Raw genomic sequence first — 21,498 nt, 5'->3', positions numbered from 1 at the left:
AATAAACAAGATCTCTAGGGATTCTTCTCCAGAAAACACATTGCTTAATTCCCCTGCTATAAAACTCCACATCTACAGGGGCAGATAAGGATCCACTGGGTACACTTCTTAACATGTACCCAGCTTCCTCCACTGTCTGCACTGCCCTCTATAGCTCTCCATGAGTGTTCAAAAGAGAATTCCCTCCCCCCCCCACCCTCCCACCCCTCCCCACCCCCGCAATGCTGACTGAGTGCAGAAGAGTTGGGACTGTGATAGAAGGAATCAGACTTCCTAGACCAAAGAGTTCAGGACAAGAGGGGAGTGTAACATAAGGCTGGAAAAGTAGGTTGGGACCTGCTTAAGGAGGCTGGAAGGAGACAGGCAAGCCTGGACTAGAGACTGGCATGATACAGGCAGTGTCCTTCAGGAGGGGACCCCAGCCACTCATTTGGGGATGAGAAGATTTGGAGGTGAGAAGACCATTGAAGGCAGCTGTTTTGTGATGATGGTGTCGACCAGTCTTTCAGAGGACTGCTGAACTGGTAATATGATCTATCCTGAAAGTGACCTGTTTGTTGGTGATCAGGTTACTTTTGTGGAGTCTGAATGGAGACCTTTCAGTAATGACAAAGCAACAATCCATCTCAAGTTGGATACATCTCAAGTTGGAGATACCCAGAATCCTTTTTTAATTTGTTCTAATTAGTTATACAGGACGGTACAATGCACTTTGTGTAGTCATATATGTACATAGGGTAATAGCGCCTGATTCATGGTACTATCCTTCCTTCTCCCACACCCCCTCCCCACCCCACTCCCCTCGGCCTTATCTAAAGCAACTCCATTCTTCCCTAGCACCCTCACCATTGTGAATTAGCATCTGCATATCAGAGAAAACATTCAGCCTTTGGCTTTTGGGGATTGGCTTATTTCACTTAGCATGATATTCTCCAGCTCTATCCACTTACCAGCAAATGCCAATATTTCATTCCTCTTTAAGGTTGAGTAATATTCCATTGTGCATATATACCACATTTTCTTTATCCATTCATCTGCTGAAGGACACCTAGGTTGATTCCATAGTTTAGCAATTGTGAGTCGAGCTGCTATAAACATTGATGTGGCTGCGTCACTGTAGTGTGCTTATTTTAAGTCCTTTGGGTATAAACTGAGGAGTGGGACAGCTGGGTCAAATGGTGGTTTCATTCCAAGTTTTCTGAGGAATCTCAGAATTGGCAAAGGTACCAGAACTACATGTTTGGATGAGTTTGGCAATTTTAAGTACCAGAATCAGGGTACAATGAGTAGTTCTGATCAAGCAGCAATGAATGCATTCAAGGCAGAAAGAATCAACCTCCCTCAAAATGCAGTTGATCAAACAAATAATTTATTCAAGCAAGTTATTAACAGAAGAGGTCCTGAAGAGAAGAATTACTGAGGCCATAGCTTATGCTTCTCTTTATACTGCAGAAGGCAAAAGGGGGTTCCTAGGACTTTCAAACCAAGTACAGATGGCAGCTACACATTAAGCTCATAAGGCTATGGAATTTAGTCTTGGTTCCTGGAGAAGCCTGATCTCTGTGGCTGCAACAGCTATTTACATGACCTTACAGGTGTCAGCCCAGAAGAGGACCCAAAAAGAAATTGGAGATGTTGCTGGTGTTGCTCATGTTACAATCAAACCACCTTACAGGCATCTATCCCCAGAACTGTTCCCCGGACTTCAGTATGGCAGCCCAGTGGATTAACTACCACAGCTATAAATTGAGACAGCTAATGTCAAACCCATGTACATGGAACTTCGCCTATTGACATAGCCTATACAAAGTGCTGGGCTAAGCCTGTACTGAGGAAAAAAGACATGGTACACATTCCAAGTTTAAACACTATTTCTTGGCATTCTGTTTGCAGATACTAGTGAAACATATTTAATGATTTAAATGTCTTACTTGCTTTCTTTTGAAGTGATCTATAAAACTATTTTGGAAGGTATTTGAAATTATGTGATTCTTGAACAAAACATTTTTCCAAATCACAGTTTTTGTTATAATTTCATGTTAGATCTAATTTATAATACATTGCAACTAATACAACTAATAGAGGTCCTTTTTTCCTTTTTTTATATATATATTAATATATGTAATATATACTTGTTATTAATTTTTTAATAAAGTCATTGAAATAGAAAAAAAGAGCAAAAAAAAGGTAGACCTTTGGTCTAGAAAAAAAATACTGATAATTTGTATAATATTTCAGGAAGTTGACAGACTTTAGACCATCCATAAGACTCTCTGGGGCATTCCTGAACTGGAATTTTAAAACCAATCAGCACCTGGTGGAGAGCGGTCACTAAACTAGTTGTTGTGGACTGAATGTGTGTGTTCCCCCAAAATTCATATGCCGAAGTTCTAATGGCCTGTGGACTGCTACAGCCCCTAATAGGATGGTATTGAGAGATAGAGGAGCTGAAGAGACAGCTCGTGTTGGAGAGCACTCGCCTAGCATGCGCAAGGACCCCTGTTCAAATTCCCAGCCCCTGAGGGGAGAAAAAAAAAAAAGAAAGAAAGAGGTAGAGCCTTGGGAGGTGATCCAGGAATGATACTGGACTTCCCAGACTCCAGATCTGTGAGAATAAATATCTGTTATTTAAACCATCAATCTGTGGCAACCTGAATTGATTGACAGCAGGGCATCACCAAAAAATAAATAAATAATTAATCAGTTCCTGGTAAGAGAAAACAGGAACCTGGACAAGTGTGGTGGTAATGTCCTAGAAAATAGGGAGTAGATCCCAGGCCACTGAAGAAGGAGGGCGGCAAAACAATAAATAAATAAATAAAGGATTTTGACGTTTTGGTCTTGGAAAATGAAGAAAAGGAAAGTTTAAGCATTTCCAATCAGGATGTGAAGTTTGACTTGTTCATTAGACAAACTTTAATAAAGGACCTAGGACATGCCTGACCCTGAGAGCACCCAGATAAACAAACATACCCCTGCCCTCACAGAGCTCACAGTGCCTTGGGGACAGGCAATGAAGAATGAGAATTCAGTGATTGCTGAAGGGCAGAGGAGGTTTGTAGATCTGGGGGACACACTGAAGGCCCCTCTACCTGGAGGTCACAGAAGAGATTCATGAGCCAAAACTTGAAGCTTAGGCACGAGGACGGGTAAGACAGAGCCCTCACGTTTTGTTTGAACGGCGGGAACTACACAACACTCTCCCTGGACCCAGTGCCTCATCTCCTCTTTATGTTCTTGGTCAAGTGCTGGCTATGGGAGTTGAGAGGGAAGGAATCCAACTAATATTGGAATGATAACACTGAGAGCTGAAAGAAGGATGGGAAACAGGAAAAGATTTAACACACTAAGAGGAAAACAGCAAAATGTGAAAATCTGGACTATCAGAATCTAGTCAGGTCTACCTCTGGGGAAATTCTAAGATCACACTGCAGGGAGCTTAAGGAGCCTAAGCCTTTGAATGGGTTTAAACAGCAATGGAGCAAGGTTTTTTTCTCTAGTCTGTGGTTGTATTGGCCTCTTTGATCTCTGAGTAAGTCAAGAAAGGGACTTTTTCTTAAGTGAAAGCTTTCCATGGCTTCTTTCTTGGGAGCCTTGAACACTGTGTTTGGCAGGTGTGTGTCCGCCCAGCAGGAAATCCTGAAGCTTTGAGAAGGCCTGGCAGTCCCAGGGAGGCAAGTCACACAGCTTTAGAAATCTTCTAAAGGAGAAATCAGGAGGATCTAAACTCAGAGAGAAGAAGCAATGGCTATGAAGAAGAGGCGGTAAGTACCAGAGATTTTTTTTTTTTTAAATAGAACAGAATAGACTAATTGAAAGAGTATCAGAAAAGTTAAAAGAGGAATTTAAAATGATGACCAGATTTTTTACCCACAGAACTTGGGCTTTGATAATGCACTTCACTGAAATAAGGAGTGGTACAAATTCCAGGGAGACAGGTGAGGAGGAGTCTGGAGAGGTAGCACTTCAGCTCACGGATGAGCTGTGCCTAGAGACTCGCCATCAAAGCATGAGGATGGGGCGTGCAGCCTGGTGCCAACGCAGACAGATGTGGATATGGAACAGTCGCTGTCTGTCTCTTCCCTGGAAAATAGTAAGATTGTCTTTAGAAGAGGTAGCTGGAATGCAGATGGGAACCTGAGAAGAACAGGAGAGAACTGAAGAAAATGAGCACTCCATTAACCTACATCTACACAGTATCCCCGGGTGTCGTGTGACTACCTCCAACATCTCTCAAAATCTCAGGTTTTGGGAGATGAAGTGTCTTAGGTGTTAAGAAGATATGAGCTATTTCAGGTACAGTGGTGTGTGCCTGTAATTCCAGATGCTTGAGAGTTCAAAGTCAGCCTTAGCAACTTAACAAGGTCCTAAAGCAACTCAGCAAGACCCTGTCTCTAAATAAAATATGAAAAAGGGCTGGGGATGTAGCTCACTGGTTAAGTACCACTGGGTTCAATCCCTGGAAGAAGAAGAAGGAGAAGGAAGAGGAGGAGGAGGAGGAAGGGGAGGGGGGAGGGGAAGAAACGAGATTAAGGTTGCAGGTTTTACTACACGAGACAAAGCGAAGAATTAAGGATGCTAACAAGGGATTGAAGAATGAATACACAATGACATTTCATCTGGAATAATAAAGAAAAAAAAATAGTAAGGGTCTGAAGGATGGGAGAAGAATAGGGATTAAGAAAGTGGAGATGACCACAAAGAGAGAAAGCAGACAGGAATTAAGAGGCAGATCTTATGCTTCATAATAACATAACCAAAATGTTTTGATTGTGATTATCCTGCCTTGGGAAATGAGGGAATAGGAGTAAAGACCAAGTATGTTTATGAACTGCCAATACTACTTTAAAAATGTAAAAGTAACTTTCTATTCATCTAGAACTTCTAATTGCAAAAAACATGCCAGTTTTTAGCATTGTTACATTTTAAAAAGCTAGACAAAGTGAAGCCAATGAGACATAAGGTCCTGTATTCCGATGTGACAATCCTGGACAAGAGAGATCAATGAAAAGCAAATTTGGGCTTTTGACAATAGTTGCAACCAAAAGACTCTATACCAAGATTGATTAAGAACTTGGCTGCTGCCAGGTTATGGTAGTGCACACCAGTAATCCCAGCAATGCAACGGGGAAGCCTGAGACAGGAGGATTACAAGCTCAAGACAGCCTCAGCAACTTAGCAAGACCCTGTCTCAAAATGAAAATAAAAAGGGTTGGGTAAAAGTGCCCCTAAGTTCAATTCCCAGTATAAAAAAATAAAAATAAAAAACATGGCTGAAGAAGTATAGATTTAGCTTTTTTAGATACCACGTTGAAATATAACTCCATCTGTAATTTTGTCAGAGACAGCCACAACCATGGTCCAAGAGGAATGATCCTCACTGCCCAATCATGTAAACAGCGGACTTCAAGATGTCACTCTCCCGCTGTGCCCTACCTATGTCTCTGGCTAACTGAACCCAATATGAAGCCAGATAGGCTATTGGGGCAGTAAATCTCAGTCAGACTCCCAGGACAGAGATTAGGAGGAAGGCTGAAGAGTGGATGTGGCAGAAGAAACAACAAATATCCAAAGAGTTAACGATGATTAAGGGAAAGCCACGGCAGTATCTTGGTGCATTTGGGCTTCTGTAACAAAATGCCTTAGACTGGGTAGCTTATAAACAACAGAGATATATTTCCTACTGGAGGCTGAGAATTCCAAGATCAAGGCATCAGAGATTTGGTATCTGATGAGAAACCACTTCCTGATTTGTGGATGACTTCTCACTGTGTCCTCATATGGTAAAAGGAAAAAGGTGATCTCTGGGACCTCTTTTAGAAGGGCACTGATCTCATTCATAAGGATGGAGCCCTTATAACCTAATCGCCTCCCAACAGCCCTACCTCCTAAGGCCTCACTGGTGATTAGGTTTCAACCTATGAATTTCAAGGGTGACACAAACACTCAGACCAGAGCAGGTAACACCCCAGTGAGCCTTCTGCTCAGAAACAATGATTCAAAGAAACAGAAGTGAGGCTTACTATGCAGGCTGGAACTAAAACAGAAGTCACAAAATAATTGTAAGCTCACAAGACAAATTCAGCAGGTAGACATGTTTTGATTGGCCCATACAACACAAGTGTAAATACGTTTTCATATCAGGTATGGAATATTCCCAAGTATTTTCAAATCAGGAAATGCCACATAAAAATATAGACTTGTGGCTTCTCTTAAAAATTGGAAGATGTAACAACACCAGATCCACTTCCATAGGACAACACTCAGATAGAGCTGAGAACCTGCATCCCATTGATCAGGCCTTACCCTCTCCAGCTTCCCTCAGGTCCTTTCACCTTCTCACACATGTCTAACCCTGAGGTCAAAGGCATGTTTGAGTTGTCCATCACCATTAGGCTGGCAGGGGTGTTTTCTTATTGTAGAAAAGTACTTTTCTGTATTTATGTCTCTACTAAGTGAGAAAACAAAAAATAGTCAAAGGGGCAGAATTTTTCCTGAAAAAAAGAGAGCATTTTCCTCAAAAAAGAAAAATATTCCTATGTTTTAAAATGCATACAAAGCATTTCTATGTCAAAAGAACACAAATTAAGACACCAGCTCACTTCACTCAACTATGTTACCTGTCTGAAGCCTGTAGCATTTCAGCTTGAGATTCTAGACTAGGGCCGTGCAGGTGGAAAGCAGAAAAAAATTATCCAAATTTCCTGTGACTTACCCACAGTATTCATTATACTTACTGCTGTTCTCTGCCACTGATTTTAAATTTCCATCTATCTCCAAGCAAAGGAATCCCCACAGCTCTCTCAGCTCTCTAAAAAACTTAGGGCATCAAGATCTCAAAAGTTTTGCAACATTGCAGTTGGGAGCATCCTCTAGAAAGGTAGAAAGATGGTTCTAAACAAGGATATGTGAGGCAAAGACGAAGGCTAAGAAATGGGAGTAGATTAATTCATTTAGTTAAAAGAGTGTGAAGAAAAAATACAGGGTGAGAACAGAGCTGTAACAATGAACAAAACAAATAATTAAAAATCAAGGGGAGGCAATTTAAGCAGAGGGAATTTAATATAGGGAATCGGTTACCCATGCAATGGAAGAAAAAAACCAAATGAACAATGAGGTGAGATTAGCAAGACCAGAAGGTTTTTTTGTTTGTTTGTTTTTTGTGGTGCTGGGGATTAAACCCAGGGCCTTGTGCTGCAAGGCAAGCACTCTACCAACTGAGCTATCTCCCCAGCCTTAAGACCAGAGGTTTTGCCTCTGCTGGAGCTAAAGAGACACAGAAAGGAGAGGTGATATCAAAACCCAGAAGCCAAGACTGCCAGTGGGAACTTGAACAAGTCCACTAGGTCGGCATGGGTAGAGGCTGGTACCCACAGGAAAAGGGCATGGTCTATAGGACCTGGGATCATAGACAGAGCCACTGCCAAAAACCATCTGGCATTTCTACCAACTCTTCCCATTGGCTAAACCTACTCAGAAATCCAGGTTTGAGGGCTGGGGTGTGGCTCAGTAGCAGAGCACTTGCCTTGTGTGTACAAGGCCCTGGTTCATCCCCAGACTGCAAAAGGAAACAAAAAACAAAACAGAAAACCAGGTTTGATGAAAATGGAGCAGGGAAAGAATAGAGAATGAACCTGAATGCAACCAGTAAATGATTAGGTAGAGATGAGGTTTAGGAGGATTTAGTAGAAACTGGGGAATAAGAAACAGAAGCATCAAATGTAGACCACACATTTCAGTAGTCTGTGCTATTTCTGTTTCAGAGCAAACTTTGTGGGTTTGCATTCATCTCCTAGTCCCCAAAATTTTAAGAAACTAATACCAAAAGCCACTATTAAAATAATAAAACTCCATTTCAAGTTATTTTTCCCTGAAAACAAAAACTTTTACCCACATTTTTCCTTCTTTCCTGCTGAAATTTATAACCTCGTCATTACCTTGTAATTCCTTTTCTTCCAAAACTTTTTTTTTAATGGCAGTAAGGGTTAAACCCAGAGCCTCACACATGCTAGGCAAGTGCTCTACCACCGAGCTAGCTACATCTCCAGCTATTTTCTTTTTTTTTTTTTTTTGAGACACAGTCTTCCTAAGCTGTCCTACCTGGCCTCCTACATAACTTCTTCCAGAATGTTAATAGAAGTAATAAATATTTGCATGTCTGATACTCTGTAATAACAATCTGAATTCCTTCCATGTATAAGCTCTCCCTATAGAATTCATAACTGTTCTGCAAGTAGGAATTCAGTGCAGGATGTTGTTATTACAACTTTGCAATTGAAAAAGTAAATCGGGGATGGAGATATTGCTCAGTTGATAGAGTGCTTGCCTGTCAAGCACAAAGCCCTGGGTTCAATCCCCAGCACCACAAAAAAAAAAGAAAAAACAGTAAATCCAGTTGGGCATGGTGGTGTATGCCTATAATCCCAGCGGATTATAGGCGGAAGTTAAGGAAGGAGGATCTCCAGTTCAAAGCCAGCCTCAGCAACTGTGTGGCACTAAACAACTCAGTGAGACTCTGTCTCTAAATAAAATACAAAATAGGGCTGGGAATGTGGCTCAGTGGTCAACACCCCCGGGTTCAATTCCTAGTACCAAAAAAAAAAAAAAAATCAGCATCCATTCATGCTCAAAACATCAAAACACTAGAAAAACTAGGGATAGTAGGAACATATCTCAACATTTTAAAAGCTATATATGCTAAACCCAAGGCCAACACAATTCTAAATGGAGAAAAACTGAAAACATTCCTTCTAAAAACTGGAACAAGACCAGGATGCCCTCTTTCACCACTTCTATTCAACATAGTCCTCGAAACCCTAGCCAGAGCAATCAGACAGAAGAAATTAAAGGGAAATGAATAGAAAAAGAAGAGCTCAAACTATCCCTATTTGCCAATGACATGATTCTAAATTTAGAAGACCCAAACAACTCTACTAGAAAGTTCCTAGAACTCATAAATGAATTCAACAAAGTAGCAGGATTTAAAACCAATACCAATAAATCAGTTGCGTTTCTATACACCAAGGTTATATCAGCAGAAAGAGAAATCAGGAAAACTATCCCCTTTGCAATAGCCTCAAAAATAATAAAATATTTGAGAATCAACCTAACAAGAGGTGAAAGACCTCTAAAATGAAAACTACAGAACACTAAAGAAAGAAATTGAGGAAGACCTCAGAAAAATGGAAAAAATCTTCCATGTTCCTGGATAGGCAGAATCAATATTATCAAAATGGTCACACTACAAAAAGCGCTATACAAATTTAATGCAATTCCTATAAAGATTCCAATTACATTCTTCACAGAAATAGAAAAAGCAGTCATGAGGTTCATTTTAAAAAATAAGAGAACCAGACTAGCCAAAGCAATCAGCAAGAAGAATAAAGCAGGAGGCATCACAATACCAGAACTTAAACTATACCACAGAGCCACAGCAACAAAACCAGCTTAGTATCAAGACCAAAATAGTCATGAACACCAATGGAACAGAAGACATAGAGACACACCCACATAAATACATTTACCTCATTCTAGACAAAGGCACCATAAACATACAATGGAGAAAAGATAGTCTCTTCAACAGATGGTGCTGGGAAAACTGGAAATCAATCTGTAATAGAATGAAATTGAACCCCTATATCTCACCCTGCAGAAAACTCATCTCTAAGTATATCAGAGACCTAGGTATTAGACCAGAGACCCTGCACTTACTGGAAGAAAAAATAGGCCCAACTCTCCAACATGTTGGCTTGGGAACCAAATTCCTCAACAGGACTCCTAAAACACAAGAAGTATAATCAAGAATCAATAAATGAGATGATATCAAACTGAAAAGCTTCTTCACAGCAAAGGAAACAGTCATGAATGTGTACAGAGATCCTACAGATGGGGAAAAAATCTTCACCATCAGTACCTCAGAAAAGGCATTAATTTCCAGGATATATAAAGAACTCAAAAAAATTTAACACCAGAAAAATAAATCATCCAATGAATAAATGGGCAAAGGAACTGAACAAATACTTCACAGAAGAAGAAATGCGAATAGTCAAAAAAAAATATGAAAAAATGTTCAGCATCTAGCAATTAGAGAAATGCAAATTAAAACCACACTGAGATTCCACCTCACTCTAGTCAGACGGCAGTTATAGAGAACACAAATAGCAACAAATGTTGGTGAGGATTTCAGGTGAAAAGTAGCCTCATATATTATTGATGGGACTGCAAATTTGTGCAACCACTCTGGAAAGCAGAGTGGTTTCTATTCCTTAGAAAATTTGGAATAGAACCACCACATGACCCAGTTATCTCACTCTTCCAGTTATACCCAAAGGACTTAAAAACAGCATACTAGAGTAATACAGCCACATCCATGTTTATAGCAGCTCAACTCACAATAGCCGAGCTATGGAAACAACCCAGGTGTCCTTCAATGGATGAATGGATAAAGAAAATGTGATATAAATATGTACATACACAATGAAATATTCAATAAAGAAGAATGAAATTATGGCATTTGCCAGTAAATGGATAGAACTGGAGAATATCATGCTAAGTGAAATAAGCCAATCCCCCCCCCAAAAAAAAATACCTGAATGTTCTCTCTGATTTGTGAATGCTAACCCAAAACAAGTGAGGTTGGGGAGGAGAATAATAGAAACCCATTGAATTAGTAAAGGGAAACAAAGAGAAGGGAGTAAGGAGGGGAATAGGAAGGAGAGTAGAATTAATTGGAAATAACTTTCCTTGCCTTATATTTGTTTACACGACCAGGGTAACTTCACATCATGTACAACCATGAAAGAGGGAATCTAAATAGAATAAGTTACACTCTATGTTTGTATATTCTGCCAAAATATATTCTACTGTCATATATAAGTAAAAATAAAAATTTTAAAAAGAATTCAAGTATGTACTCTATACATCTCAAGTGATATGCTCCTAAATCAGACAATTGCTTCTTCCCAACCCCACAACCCCCTATATCATATGTCAGTGAAAAAAACTTCTGGTTCATTTAACAAAGAAAGACACTACATGGGAAAGAAGACCAGGATCTGGCTAGGGGTGGGGGGAAGGGATGGGTACTATATCTGACCTTCAGTTTCCTCATCTGAAAAATAAGAATGATCACTGGTACCCCACCTACCTCATAGAGCTTTTGAAAACTCAAATGAGATTAATTGAATGTCCTTATAAAATGCAGTGTAGAAGTATAACTGCAGAGCCATAACGCCTAAAGTTCAAACCCAATTCTACCACAAACCGGTCATGTAACCTCAAGTAAATTATCCAACTTTCTGTGCCTCAATTTTTTCATCTGTAAAATGGAACAAGTTGGAAGTCCTTCACCATAGTTTGTAAATAATTTAGCTAGAGTACAAAAAGCCCTACCCCTTTTCTCAGCAAGGAGAAGGGTGCAATTCATACTCCAGAGCTCCTGTGCATCAGGCAAAAATCCCATCCTGTATAGAACCCTTTTTCCATATTATGCTTCCCTGCCCACCTCATTAGATTTTCCTAAAAGTGTTCTTTAAGTAAGTCTCATGTACACAAAACACTGATGTCTACTCTGCTTCTAGGCAACCCAAACTAAGTCTAAATTACCCTTGTGCAATTTTTAATAATGCAGGTGGAACACAGAACAGTGTCTGACACGTGATGGTAGCTCAGTTAGTCTGAGCAGAAGATGGGCCAGAAAGAACAGAATGTGATTATTACGATGATGTTAAAGTGCCCCTCACTTGTAGTAGGCACTTAGAAGCTGCCACTTCATCCTCACAAGGAAAAAACTGAACAAATTAAAAAATCAACATCTCTTCTTAGATCCGTCAAAGAGGCAAAGCAACAGGGCAAACACTGCCTTCAAAATTGGACAGACAGGCAGAGAAGAGAATCATAAATTTACCAAAGCCGAATCCTCCAGGGGAGCCAGTTCTGGGGTAGGAAAACTGCTGAATCACTGAAGATGCAGTGTGGACAAGCCTGTGTCAAGAACTCTAGTGCCCAGTCAACGGGGTTCCACAGCTGGTGAAATTTTCCTCCAGATAGATTCTCATGGGAAAGATTAGAGAAAAATCCCCTCCAGTCTTCAGGCAAGGGAGAGCAAAGGAACCATTCTGAATCCTGCCTTAGCATTCTGTTCTTAACAAGTCCTGTCTTGGAGAGAAACTTCTTGCCAGAACCTAACCTACTGGGATTTTCAGAGCCTGGCCACACCAGGGAAGGGAAATGCCCAACCCCAGCACTCCCAGCCACTCTGTCCCGCCTGCGGGGCATGGGAAGAAGCACTGGCCAAGTTCTCAGCCCCAGGAGTCAGGCTCACCAAGAGATAGACCTCACCACAGGACTGCAGAGTGCACCTACCCCTCCTACACCTCACCTCCAGAGGAACTGGTGTTCTAGAGGAACTAAAGTTCCTCTCACCCTTGAAATAAAAGTGATTTGTCAAACAGGGTTGATGACAGAATAAGTAACAGACCAAAAAGCACTTGGCAAACTGTAAAGAGCAAGGCAAACAGGATGAGGAATTCCTTTCAGCAGTCATGTTTTTCAAAGGAGGTCGCCTCTCAGCGACTGTCAACCCCTCTGCATTTTAGATCTTTAATAGCAGTATCTGTTTCTCTCCAGACTCTGTTCTCCTTTGCGGGTAACAATCATGATATCTGGGCAGTAGTAGAGAGGGATTGGGCTTTGCCAGCTGCGACCCTCAGAGATGATGCTGGCAGGTATCTCCTGCCTTGAATAGCTGTAACACAACAGGCTTTCTTTTCTTTTTCTTTTTCTTTTTTTTTTTTTTTTTCTTATTTAAAAAAAATTTTTTTTTTTTGTTTTCTCTGATAAGTGGATGACAACACATAATGAGAGGAGAGGTAGAGGGGGACAGAAGAATGAAGGAACTTTGGATAGTATAGAGGAAAATGGGGTGGGAGGGGGTGAGGAAAGGAAAGATAGTAGACTGAGACAGACATCATTACCCTATGTGTATGTATGATTACAGGAAAGGTGCAAATCTACATCGTGTACCACCATAGAAATGAAAAGTTGTACCCCATTTGTGTACAATGAATCAAAATGCAGTCTGTAAAAATAAAAATTTAAATTAAAAAAAGAAAAAACTTCTGTTAGTTGTAGATGGACACAATACCTTTCTCTTATTTATTTATTTTTATGTGGGGCTGAGGATCGAACCCAGTGCCTCACCTGTGCTAGGCGACCACTCTATCACTGAGCCACAATCCCAGCCCACAACAGGCTTTCTTGGCTGCAGAGGCCTGCTGCTTACACAGAACCCACTTGTCAGTAGAAGCAGAGAAACTTTGGTTTCATCTTTTGGTGCCATCGTGGGGCCCTTTGGAAGGGTGAGTGGAACAGAATAACAGAGCTATCATTTTTTCCTGGAGTTCCATAGTTCTTTCAGGAAAATCTACCTCTATACAAAAAAGAAATACCAGGCACCTGTAGACCAATTAAAAGCAGTTAGCAGAGTCACCAGTCTGAAGACACAGGTGACAGTCTTACTGAAGGAAACTGGATCAATCCCCTTCGTCGCTGACAGAGGAATGTAGGTCCAGCTCTGCTTCAGCTTCTCAGTGGAACAGTTTGACCCAACTCGTTCAAGTGTCTGCTTCTTCCTTTCACATTCAGACTGACTAGGTTCAATGGTGGAAGGTGCCTCACCTGATATATCTTGGATTCTGAGATGAAGTCTTAGTATGACCCAAGGTCTTTGGGAAAAAGACAACCCATTAACCCCCGAAGCATGAGCCCAGCATCTCTTTCTTTACTCCTCTGCAGAAAACACCTTTCTCACATGTGCATGACAGAACCTATGCAGGCCCAAGGATAACTGGCTTAAAATATTAACTAGGCTTGTCTGATATCTTGGTTTTCATGGGCAATATAAAGTTTTTCACTAAACTTTTCTTCACAAATGTTTGTTAAAAGAGACATTCAATACTTATCTATCAAGATAATCCCTGTGTCTATTAGGTTCTATTACTTAAGAAAACTAAAGTCTTAAAAAATTAGAGTTTGTGCCTATTTTAAGATCTTTTAAACAACTGCTCTATTAAATAAGCAACTATTATTTTAGGTAATTACAATAAGTTGACACCCTAAATACATGTGGCTAGAGATATGCATACTTCTGAGAACTAAATGGTTGAGTTTGTCTAAGTATTACACAAAAGTTTGTAAAATGAGAGCTTACACAGGTCTAATATAGACAAGGTAACCAGTAAGTGCTGTCTTTTGTACATTGCCCATTTTAAAACCTGACTTACCTCTGGTTGCCTGAGTCTCAGGGAGCCAGGGCCGAGACAAGCCAGGATGCACTGACCTGTCACGCCGCAGCAGCCTGTCTGGACCCAGTGCAGATGTCTGCTCTACCCAGAGCTGCAGCTCTGAATCCCCAATCATCTATGATCCACCAACCTCAGCTTCTTGGGAACCTGGGATTGCAGGAAAACAGTGAGGAAATGGAAATAGAGTAGATCCAAATGGAAGTTCAGACTTAAGGGTTAACCAATAATGTCAGTACTTTTCCAAACCCTAATTAGCATAAATTTGGACCAACAGCATTGGCCCAAGTGCTATATAAACCTACAGACTAGCACACTCAAGCAGCAACCCCTATCAGGTCCCTTTCCCCGTGAGAGCTCTATCTTTTCTTCCTACTCTTTTGCATACACTCTTCATCACCTGTGGATTTCATTCTTTGAATTCATGAGACAAGAACCTGGAAAGAAGTTGGCAGTGAGCTTCTGGGGTCTGCTGCAACACTGGAGGACATAGTCTGTTATTAAGAGCAGCCACAAACTACTCAATGGTGGTGTAGAAGAATTGGGCTTTGCTAGTCGCAACCCTCAGAGATGATGCTGGCTGGCATCCCTGCCTTCATTAGCTGCTAACAATACAGCAGGCTTTCTCAGCTGCAGAGGCCAGCAGCTTACACACACCCCATCCACCAGTAGAAGCAGAGGAACTCCAGTGTCACTTCTACCCATGTCCTCCTCCCTTCCTCTCCTGGTGTGCACATTATTTCTTCTGCCTTCTCAGAGGCTGCTCTCAGACCTCCCTCCCACTCCTCGTCCTCCCTCCCTGCTGTCCTTTACCTGGGAAACATTTCCCGTTGGCAAAATCCTTCTACCCTCTCCTGAGGAAACCACAGTGGAGTTACTCTGGTTTTATTTTCTAAAGAAAGAGGTACCTGGCAAGTGAGCATTCATTCTTCATAGCGCCAGAAGCCTGAATGTCAGCCCTCCATTATCAGGGTCAGTGCAGTCCAGGACTGCCTGCAGACCACAGAAGCTTAAATTGTGACCAACACCTTCTCACTCTCCTAAGGCCCTGAGTTTCCCAGTGTTCTAAGTACTGGGAGATCTTATCTCCTGCCAGCCTGGCCCACACCCCTTACCCACAGAAAGCAGTTGGTGATTAAGAACATGGGTTTCAGAACTAATTGGAACACCCTAGGAAAGTGATCTAACATCTCTGAACTTCAGTTTTGCCATGAATATAATGTCAACTACTTCCCAAGGTCACCGGTAAGCATCAGAAAGGATAATGTATGTAAAGTGTATTAAAATGTAGGAGGCACAGAGGACTCCAAAATTGTTAACTAGTAAGCTGTCATTACTGTTCATAAGGTTTCAGTCCTTCTCTCAAGTTATCCTGGGCTCCTGCCCCCACATCCCCTTCCTGTCCTCAAATTGCTTGAACCCTTTCCTCACTTTCTTCTGCTGATAGGCCCCATCAGGGTCTGTCTCCCCGACAAATACATGCTGCAGCAGCATAACAGGGAGGTCCTCCTCCTTGCAATCCTCGAAGGTTTTATTTCTGCCACTCATTTAAAAGATGGTATATTCTTCTGCCACTTTTTAGGGTCCAACAGAAGGTCAAAGGTATAGACATTACCTTTCTATACCTGATGTCATTCAGCCCAAGCTGCCTTTCTTTTTTTTAATTATTATTTGTACAGGTATTTTAGCAAATAGACCTACCTCCAGGTACAGCAATGTGAATGTTGAATTTTTACACAATGTTAGTATGTATGAATAACAGTGAAAAGAGAAGTACACAATTTTTAGGGTCCAACAGAAGACCAGGCTTTCCTTACAGCTCACTTGGTATTTTCCAGATGTTCTCATTAACGTAGAGGATATAATTCCAACACTTCTTTGTCAGTAAAATTATCATAAATGGAAATAACATAAGAGATACAGGCTTTGTGAGGAGATGATTCTAGATAAAAGTCATTATTATGGTAAGTCTAATTAAGTTAAGATCAACTGGTTGGAAATTGCCAAATGAGCATCTGAGAGTCTTGATCTTTAAAATACAGAAAGGTAGGGTAAGGTTAGTGATATAGTTTGAGCTACAGTTTAAAGGTTTGTCCCCCAAAATTCATGTGTTAGAAACTTAATCCCAAAAGTCATTGTTTAATGGTATTTGGAAGTGGGACTTTTAAGAGGTCATTAGATCATGAGGGCTTAATCATGTATTAATGGATTGATGGGTTAATGGGTTCTTTCACAAGTGGGTCTGTTATTAAAGCCATACTGTCTCTGTCTCTTGAATGTGGCTTCTGTCCATGTGATGCCCTATGCCACCTTGGGACTCTGCAGACTCCTTACCAGTAAAAAGTCCCTCACTGGATACAGCCCCTTGAAATTCACAGCCTACAGAATTGGGAGTTGAATAAACCTGTATTTTTGCCAGGTATGGTGGTACACACCTGAAATCCTGGCTACTTGGAAGGCTGAAATAGGAGAATCACACGTTCAAGATCGGCCAGGTCAACTTAGAGACACTGTCTCAAAATAAAAAATAAAAAGGCTGGTAATGTAGTTCAGTGGTAAGAATCCCTGGATTCAATCTCTAGTGCCATGAAATGATGATGATGATAATTTTTAAATCTTTATTTTTTATAAATTACCAGCCTTTGGTATTCTATTATAGCACAGACTAAGATGGTCAAGTTGAAAAAAAAGGACCAATATTAAGCATCAAGGAGGGACAACCAGGAGAGAGACTCCACCATGAAATATGGGCACAGGTAGGGCTTCACAGCATCCAGGGATGGATTTCCAGCATCCCTCACAAACAGGGGCACCCACCTGAGGGGAGACACATGTCAAAGACACTAAATCAGGGATCTTCTCAAGTTCCTGGCCAATATTAAAAGGAGGCCTAGGATGATTTCCAGGGTCCCTACCCAAAGAAATCTTTCCCCATCAGTTTGCTGATTACTGAAAAGCCTATGGAATAAGAGGTTGAAGCTTAACATGGAATGGAATTCATAGATTGAACAATCGACAAACAGTGCTAAGTTTTATTTGGATGAGTTTTATTTGGATGGGAAGAAATCAAAAAGCCCAGTGAGGAATGAGACATGAGTCAACCAACTTTCAACTTCAAAGCTGAAGAGAATTTGTGTTCCAGGACAGCTTCCTCTAGCTATGCTGGCATGTGGATATAGGCAGCTCTGCTGTTAAGAATCCTTGGGGGGTTGGGGTTGTAGCTCAGTGGTAGAGCACTTGCCTAGCATGCGTGAGGCACCAGGTTCAATTCTTGGCACCACATATAAATAGATGAATAAAATAAGAGTGTATCAACATCTAAAATATATTTAAAAAAAAAAAAAAAGAATCCTTGGGACTCTAGAAGGGTTATACACCCATGTGAGCCAGCCCTGGAGCTGTGCCATAAAGTACAATGGTTAATAGGAAAGATCATTTTAAAGAGACTTCCTCCATGCTTCTCAATTAATAATGAAGGGGGTTTTACCCTGAACTGTGCACACCACACACCACATCCCTCTTCCCATGCTATTTGCCCTCTGCCAAATCTATACATTAAAGCACCAGCAGCCAGCCAGGTATTTAGACAGGACCTTTAAAAAGGTAGATAAGATTCAATATGGTCATAAGGTAGATATGTGATCCAATAGGACTGGTGTCTTTGTAAGAAGACGACACACCCGGAGTACAGACACACACAGAGGAAAGGTCACATGAGGACACAGGGAGAAGTCGGTCAGCTGCAAGTCAGGAAGACAACCTCACCAGACACCAACCCTGCTGGCACATTGATCTGGACTTGAAGCCTCAAGAACAGTGAGAAAATAAATTTCTGTTGTGTAGGCCACCTTTTATGGTATTCTATAATGTCAGCCTGAGGAGTCTAATGTGGGGTCCTAATTTATAACTGCAACACACTCACACACAGGAACACCCCCTACTGGAGAGGGGGATAGAGGGCCTGAGCTGTCCCTTGCAGAATTCTTTTGATGAACTCCAGAATGAAAGTGGGGTGTCCATGAATACTCTCACATAGGAATTTTTATCTCGACATAGTTATAATAAAAAGAAATTTCTTCCTAGGGTATTAATACATACATGTCAGCAAATACTTCTTAGGAACCTACTGTGCCAAGTACTAGGGCATGGGGTACGAAGAAGACATCTAGCTTCAAGGACCTCACCGCAGGCTCATCATGCCCTGGGACTGCAAACACTAGAATTGCTTCTTCCTTCCTAGTCACCCTCTGTGCACTCCCTCAAGGGAATGCAGGCTGTATTCCTAAACTCTAGATATGCCCTAATCCTCTAGATCCTGACTCTCTGGATGGTTTGATACTGGACAATTTTTTTCCTATCCGGTCTAGTTTTTAAGATATTTGACCTAGGAGTATGTTAGCTTTCCATTACTATAACAAAATACCTGAGGTAATCAATTTAAAATATAGAAAAGGTTTGCTTTTCCTCATAGTTTTGTAGGCTTCAGTCTGTAGGCAGGTGAACCTATTGTTTTTGGACCTATGGCAAGGCAGCATATCATGATAGGGAGTAAGAGGTAGAGGAAGCTGCTCACCTCATGGCAACCCAGAAGCAAACAGAAAAAGAGACTCGCATTCCACAGTACTTTTTGAGGGCATATCCCTAGTGACCTAAGACCTTGCACAGAGTCCCAACTCTTAAAAGTTTCACCACATCTCAATAATGCTATAGGCCCGGGACCAAGTCTTTAATACCTGGTCCTTTGGGGATACTTACCCCAAACCAAAATGAGTGTTAAGAATTACCTGCATTTCAAAAAGATCCTAAATCTTCTCACTTAAAGTTGTTTTTATTTTTGGAAAGTAGACTGGTAACTGGGAAAAGCCCTGAACATGGGGTTGTGTCTGAATTAGTTTCAAGCTTCCCACTTCAGATGGATGACCCTGTCTGGCCCGGATTCCATCGTAGGCAGACAATAATATCTACCCATCCAAATGTTTGGGGGATTTATATTTTAATGTAAAACTATAAACATAAAAGGTGGTAGTGACAGTGACTAACTGGTTCCGAGAGATACAGAAAAAAACAAAGTGCTTTTCCTACTCTCATGCACTCAGCACAATACTTCTGACATCAGATGTGTGGGGAGAAAGCCCCACAAGTAATCAGTCCTCCAGCAGATACCAGCTGAGCATCCTAGAATTTAATTCCATTTTGACACTATATACTAAGAGATGGTGTCAGACCCATAGGGTGAGGGCAGGACTCAACCCTACAAGACTGCCCCTCACTCGAGACGCCAGTGGCAAGACCCAGGTTGTGCACTGTGCTTCTGACAGGCTGACAATCAGTGTTCCCACGACCTCCTTTTCAGGTTCAAGAAATTTGCTAGAGTAGCTCACAGAACTCAGGGAAACACTTTACTATGTGTTTATGAAGGATACAGATGAACAGCCAGATACAAGAGATTCCTGCAGCAAGATATAGGGGAGGGTGAAAGGAGCTTTCATGTCCTCTCTGGGCACAATCGCCTTCTAGGCACCTCCATGAGTTCGGCCATCTGGAAGCTCCTGGAACCCAGTCCTTTGGGTTTTTAAACGGAGGCTTCCTTATGTAAGTATGGTTGATAACTCATTGGCCATTGATGATCAATGGTCTTCAGCTCCCCTCCTCTCCAGGAGGTTGGGGAATGGGGTTGAATATACCAACTCTCTAATCTCAGTAACCAGCCTTCCATCCTGAGGCTTATTCAGGAGTTTCTAGGAACCAGTCATCTCACTAGCATATAAAAACACATCATTTAAGATATTGCAAAGGTCTTCAGGGGCATAAACCAAATATATATTTCTTATAACATCACATTATCACAGTGGTCAGTTCTCACAGTAACAAGAGCAACTATGACATGGTACTACTCTAATTCTCATTTTTACCCATAAGAAAAGGGAGGCTCAAGGACGTTATACAAGTTGGCCAAGATTACAGGACTGAGATTTTGAAGCTTGATATCCTGACTCCAAATCTTTAGATACCCATTACCTATTCCATTTTCCCATGCTTGTGTAACTTTTCAAAGATCTTAGTTGCTTTCAAGTCATCTGCATTTGTTATTTATCAGGTAATGTAAAGGAGCTGATGTACATTTAACAGATAAGAGCATGAGGAAGAGAAAGAAATACAATGGATAGACACTTAGGTACCAGATTGCTCAGTAGAAGAGCTTGAAAGAGACTCTTTGCCCAGGTTGCTGCCAAATCCACACCTCTAGTGCACTCGCCACTCTAGGAAGCCTAATGCATGAAGTTGGTTATGATTATCAAAACTCTAGCATAAGGAAAATTTTCCTGATTTTTTTAACCTTAAAAATCATTTCTCTTGACCATCACATTAAATTACCTTTCTACCACTCAAACAGGAATTTCATTTTTCTACAAATATTTTACCATTTATTTTAAATTCAGAAATTAAAAAAATATATAGATATATATATTTTACAAACAAGGAATTTCATTTTTTAAAACTGAACTTCACATGAAGTCTTTTAACTATGTGATTGCTCTGCCATCTAGCTTTGTAAGCCTATATAGCTGTTTCAAGATTCTCCTGGGGAATATTAGGTTTAAGCACTGCTTTGGTTTAAAGTAGCTTGCTTTAGAATATTTAACAAACGTTCAATGAAGCTAAACATACACACACACACAGAAACACACACACACTTGAATACCGGGAAGCACAGTGGCTCCTCTACAACAGGAAGCAGTCCTTATTTGAAAGTCAATCTATAATGCTGTAAGAGTCCCCTACACCAGTTGAGATTTCTTCTTGTTGAATAAAGGTCAGCTGTACAGCATTCTTTCTTTCCTAGAATCCGAAATGGAGATTTTGGACTTAAATTGAGTGAGGTTACTATGAAAGGCCAACAGATAAAATATTGCGCATCCACCAGCATCTGTCGTTTGATGCACTCTTACGAACTGAGCTGAAAAGAGAAAGCTTTTTCTAGTAGTCTATGTATGTCCTAAAGCAGTAGTTGGCTGAGCCTCCACCCAAAACATTAAAGAAAAAAAATTAATTCAACAATACTGTTAAAGTCTAGGTAAGGTGTACTTACTCAGTGGTAAGGACCACTGAGATAAGTATACAGGCCACTATAACGGGATTTTGCATAAAGGAGAGAGCCAGGACTCAACCTCAAATACAGCAAGTGCAAGTGGGAATT

General features: G+C 40.9%; 1 long non-coding RNA gene across 3 annotated transcripts; it reads right to left on the bottom strand.

Annotated features, from left to right (window-relative positions):
* Positions 1 to 1,349: 1,349 nt before the first annotated feature.
* On the bottom strand, positions 1,350 to 19,004 carry LOC306655073. 3 transcript variants are annotated; one of them, XR_013762188.1, is made up of 3 exons: positions 14,283 to 19,004; positions 13,519 to 13,724; positions 1,350 to 4,083 (listed from the first exon to the last, which is right to left on the bottom strand). It is a non-coding gene; the product is annotated as an uncharacterized lncRNA (long non-coding RNA). The 3 variants fall into 3 exon arrangements; XR_013762187.1 differs by having other exon boundaries at positions 13,519 to 19,004; XR_013762189.1 differs by lacking the exons at positions 13,519 to 13,724; positions 14,283 to 19,004 and adding an exon at positions 6,307 to 12,056.
* Positions 19,005 to 21,498: the final 2,494 nt, after the last annotated feature.

This window comes from Sciurus vulgaris (assembly GCF_902686455.1).
Source record: "Sciurus vulgaris genome assembly, chromosome: 2".
Lineage (NCBI taxonomy): Eukaryota > Metazoa > Chordata > Mammalia > Rodentia > Sciuridae > Sciurus > Sciurus vulgaris.
Note: the sequence above shows the minus strand (reverse complement) of the source record. Positions and strands in the feature narration are given on the sequence as shown.